The 5,576-nt window shown below is 35.9% G+C and overlaps 1 pseudogene; it reads right to left on the reverse strand.

Annotated features, from left to right (window-relative positions):
• Positions 1-3,140: 3,140 nt before the first annotated feature.
• LOC106975001 (olfactory receptor 2T29-like) lies at positions 3,141-4,086 on the reverse strand (annotated as a pseudogene).
• Between the last annotated feature and the right edge of the window lie 1,490 nt (positions 4,087-5,576).

Consider the following 5,576-nt stretch of genomic DNA (forward strand, 5'->3'; position numbering starts at 1 on the left):
AGAAGCCAAACTTTCACTTTTCACAGATAACATGATCCTTTCCATGGAAATCTAAAAGACTCCACCACAAAGTTGCTAGAACTGACACATCAATTCAGCAAAGTCACAGGATGCAAAATCAAGGTATAGAAATTGGTTTCACTTCTTTACTCCAATAATGAAGAGAAATAAATAAATCGACCCCATTTCCAATTGCACCAAGAACCAAAAAAAACCTAGGAATAAACCTAACCAAAGATGTAAAAGATCTGTATGCTGAAAACTATAGAAAGCTTATGAAGGAAATTGAAGAAGACACAAGGAAATGGGAATACATTCCACGCTCATGGAGTGGAAGAATAAATAGTGTTAAAGTGTCAATACTACCCAAAGCAATCTACACATTCAATGCAATCCCAATCAAAGTTGCACTGGAATTCTTCTCAAAGCTAGAAAAAACAATTCTAAAATTTTTATGGCACAACAAAAGGCCTCAAATAGCTAAAGTAATATTGGAAAAGAAAACCAAAGCAGGAGGCATCACAATCCCAAACTTTAGCCTCTATTACAAATCTGTAATCATCAAGACAATATGGTATTGGCCCTAAAACAAACACGGAAACCAATGGAATAGAATAGAGAACCCACAAATATATGGGCAATTAATCTTTGACAAAGAAGGAAGGAGTATCCAATTGAAAAAAGAGCCTTTTTTGCAAATGGTGCTTGGAGAGATGGGCATCAACATGCAGAAGAATGAAAGTAGATCACTTTCTTACACCATACACAAAAAATAAACTCAAAATGGATGAAGGACCTGAATGTGAGACAGGAAACCATTAAAACCCTAGAGGAGAAAGCAGTAAAACCTCTTTGACCTCAGTCGTAGCAATTTCTTACTTGACACATCTCTAAAGGCAAGGTAATTAAGAGCAAAAGTGAACTATTGGGACCTCATCAAGATAAAAAGCTTCTGCACTGCAAAGGAAACAGTCAACAAAACTAAAAGGCAACCGACAGATGGGGAAAGATATTGGCAAATGACATATCGGATAAAGGGCAAGTATCTGAAATCTATAAAGAACTCACCAAACTCCACACTTGGAAAACAAATAATCCAGTTAATAAATGGACAGAAGACATGAATAGACACTTTTCCAAAGAAGACATCAATATGACCAACAGACCCATGAAAAGATGCTCAACTTCACTCATCATCAGGGAAATACAAATCAAAACCACACTGAGATACCACCTCACACCAATCAGAGTGGGTAAAATGAACAACTCAGGAAACATCAGATGCTGACAAGGATGTGGAAAAATGGTAACCCTCTTGCATTGTTCATGGGAATGCAAACTGTTGTAGCCATTCTGGAAAACAGTGTGGAGGTTCCTATAAAAATTAAAAATAGAACTACCTTATGACCCAACAATAGCACCACTAGGAATTTATCCAAAGGATACAGGAGTGCTGATGTATAGGGGTACATGTACCCCAATGTTTATAGCAGTGCTTTCAATAATAGCCAAATTATGGAAAGAGCCTAAATGTCCATCAACTGATGAATGGATAAAGAAGATGTGTTGTATACATACAATGGAATACTACTTGGCAATCAGAAAGAATGAAATGTTATTTGCAGCAACATGGATGGAAATGAAGGTATTATTCTCAGTGAAATAAGTCAGTCAGAGAAAGACAAATATAATATGTTTTAAGTCATATGTGGATCTTGAAAACTTAACAGAAGACCATGGGGGTAGGGAAAGGGAAAACATAGTTACAAACATGGGAAGGAGGGAAGGAGGCAAACCATGTAGACTCTTAAATACAGAGAACAAACTGATGGTTGATGAGGGGAGCATGGGAAGTTGTGGAAAATGGGTGATGGGCTTTGAAGAGGGCACTTGTTGGGATGAACACTGAGTGGTGTATATAAGTGATGAACCACCTGAATCTACCCCAAAAGCCAAAAGCACACTTTACACACTGTACATTAGCTAATTTGACAATAAATTATATTAAAAACAGTAGAGGACAAACTTATAGTTTATAGAGGGAGGGGGTGGGAGCTAGGTGATGAGTATTAAGTATGGCCTTTGTTGTGATGTGCACTGGGTGTTGTATGTAAGTGATGAATCACTGATTTTTACTTCTGAAACCAATATTGCACTGTATGTTAACTTACTAAAATTTAAAAAAGAAAAACACCTCAGATCAGAAATCACCTTGTGCATGAACCTTCCACAAGCCTTCTTCCATATGAGTTAATATTTTCTACCATCCCATATGCATTCTGAATCTTAAAAATACCACATGACAGAATTGTTAATCCTCTCTAAATACCTCTAAGGTTGGACCATGTAGATCAATGTAGTGTCCAATAAATGTGGGAAGCTAACTGTATTGTCTCAGTAATAAAAAGCCACTTTAAAAATCACATTTTCATACTATTTTGTGTCATATTGCCACCAGACAGAAAATAAAAACTCAAGAAATAAGTGTGTGTGTGTGTGTGTGTGTGTGAGAGAGAGAGAGAGAGAGAGAGAGAGAGAGACTATATTAAATATTTATTTAGAGCTAATTTCAATTTTGTTGAAAAATATCATGAATAAGAGTGATATTATTGTCATAATGAGTGTTCAAAGTGTTCAGAGTGTTCAAAGAACACTCATATACTCTTTACCTAGAATCATCTATTACTAACATTCTACCTGCTCTGCTTCATCGCTTCTCTGTCAGTCTAAATTTTTCTCTCTTTCTCTCCCTTTTTTACTCCCTCCCTCCTTCTCTCTCTATATCCTTTTTTTCCTCATTTATGTTTGAGAAAATTTCTTATCTCCACATGGCCTTTATCCTCTAAATATTTCATTACGTATTTCATAAGAATGGGGATATTCTTCTATACACTAAGAGTGTAGCTATAAACTTTAGTCAGTGTTACATAAAAATATTACAACACTACACTACCCTTTAGTGGAGGAGTTTATAACCAAAGACACTTGTAATATTGAAGCAATTCATAAAGTAGTTTGTGAATATGATGTAAGATGCCATGGTATTAGGGGCTAAGAAATATCACTGGCATAAATTTCTAAATTTCTGATGTGTAGAATGAAGAAAAACACATGAACATCTAAATTTTGTATTTTCTAATTTATTGAAAGACAGTTCCCACATTCAACATTTTCTTTAAAGTCCTTGTGACATCTTTATTCCTCAGACTATAGATTAAAGGGTTTAGCAGTGGAAGGAGGATGGTATAAAAAACAGATACCATTATGTCCTTTTCAGGGATGTAGTGAAAGCTGGGAAGCATGGAGTTGTAGACTCCAGCCCCACAAAAGAGGATAACAACAGTCATATGGGAGGAAAAAGTGGCAAAGGACTTCTTCTGGCTCTTTGCCGAGTTCATCCTGTAGATGGTGAGGAGGATGAAAAAATAGGAGTTTGAAATGACTCTCACTGGGAAAAGGAGCGTGAGGACACAACACAGGTACATGAGTATCTCATGGAGGGAAATGAGCAGGAAAGCTTTACTATGTCAGGGACTTCACAGAAGAAATGATGGATCTCCCAAGATCTGCAGAAAGGGAATGCCATGGTGACAGATGTGAGCATGAATCCATCCACAGATGCCAGAAACCAGAAGCCAAATACCAGTAGGAGACAAACCCTATGGTTCATGATGACAGGATAATAAAGAGACTGGCAGAGGCAACATAGCAGTCATAGGCCATGGTGGCTAGAAGGAAACATTCTGAACCTCCTAGTATCACATAGAGAAACATTTGTACCCCACAGTCGAGGGTTGAGATCTTCTTCACACCCATAACCTGGTCCATAAGCATCTCGGGCACAGTGATGTAAATGTACATTACATCCATGAGAGACAACTGGCTGATGAAAAAGTACATAGGGGTGTGCAGATAAGCATCACAGTATATCAGAAATATCAGGATAGAGTTTCCAGACAATACCAACAAGAAAAACACAAAAATGACCACACAGAGGAGAGTTGGGTGTTTTGACTGACTGAAAATTCCCACCAGGATGAAATCAGACTGTGCCGTTTCATTGACCACCCGAGTTTTGTTGTCCATGAGGTTTCACCTAGATGCAAGTTCATTGAGACCTCAAATTCAGCAAGGAAAGTTTTGGAGGCAATGGGTCATTTATAAAATGCAATAACCTGAAATGATTTAAGAAATGCTTACTGAAAAAAAGGAAAAAAAAAAAAAGAAATGCTTACTGAGAGTTTTTGTGTTAATGTTTGTGTACGTCAACATGTGCTAAAAAGAAGTCCCATGGGCCTATATATAGGGGATTATTAATCACTTATGATTTAATGAATTTATCACAAAACTAAAAATTTACAAATGTGGGTCAGAATGGTTGCTAACTAATATTGAAATTGCCACAGTTCACATCATCACATTTCATCATGATAGATAATGTCATACATTAACATATATTTACAGAGAGGCTAACTTAAGCATATATGGCAAATCATGAATCATTGAAAATATAAATAAAAATTATATTTCTAGAATTTTTGTTATACAGGTCTAAATTTATTTAACATCAATGCTTTGAGTACCAACAATAATATTAAAAATTCTTGGAAGTATATTCAATGTAAGGAAGATGTAGAAGCAAATTAAACATAATTGGAGAAAAACCATACCAAATATTAGAGACCCTTGTACCTATAGGAGCAGGCTTCCCTGTGAGGTTTTTGTGGTTGTGTACAGTGAGCAATGCACACACCAGGGAAAGGTCAGGTTTCTCACACATGAATACCCTTTAGAGACCTATGAGCCTTTAGATGAGATACTTAGAATCTCAGCAACCATAGACCCAACTTCCCCCCTTTACTCACCATTTCTGTGTCCACCCTATATAAAACAAAGGATAAGCTTAATTTTGGAGCTCAGGTGTGGTGAGGATTGAGGGGAAATAATAAAACTACTTAGAACATTACCAGTTACAGATACACACATATACTTTTAGTTAAAAGAGTTCATATCAATGTTAATTATTATGAAGGATCAATGTAAGAAATAGCTGTGACTATTACCATCTTATGATGCAAGATGCATTACTTCACATGGTTTAGCATCTATTCATATATTTAAAAATTTAGAATTGATCATTTATGTATCTCCAACAACTTGAATAAGTGTGTGTGTTTATGTTTATTTATTTTGACATGTACTTATTCCATACAAATATACATAAACAAATAAACATATAATTGATCATGTAATATATATTTATATATTTTGACTATGTATATATATATATATGTATATATATATATAACTTTTTATTTTTTATTTTTTAATGAAATTTATTGTCAAATTGGTTTCCATACAACACCCAGTGCTCATCCCAACAGGTGCCCTCCTCAATACCCATCACCCACCCTCCCCTTCCTTCCCACCCCCCAGTCAACCCTCAGTTTGTTCTCAGTTTTTAGAGTCTCTTATGGTTTGCCTCCATCCCTCTCTAACCATTTTTTTTTCCTTCCCCTTCCCCATGGTCTTCTGTTAAGTTTCTCAGGATCCACATAAGAGTGAAAATATTTGGT

The sequence above is a fragment of the Acinonyx jubatus genome, chromosome A1 (genome assembly GCF_027475565.1).
Source record: "Acinonyx jubatus isolate Ajub_Pintada_27869175 chromosome A1, VMU_Ajub_asm_v1.0, whole genome shotgun sequence".
NCBI classification, from domain to species: domain Eukaryota; kingdom Metazoa; phylum Chordata; class Mammalia; order Carnivora; family Felidae; genus Acinonyx; species Acinonyx jubatus.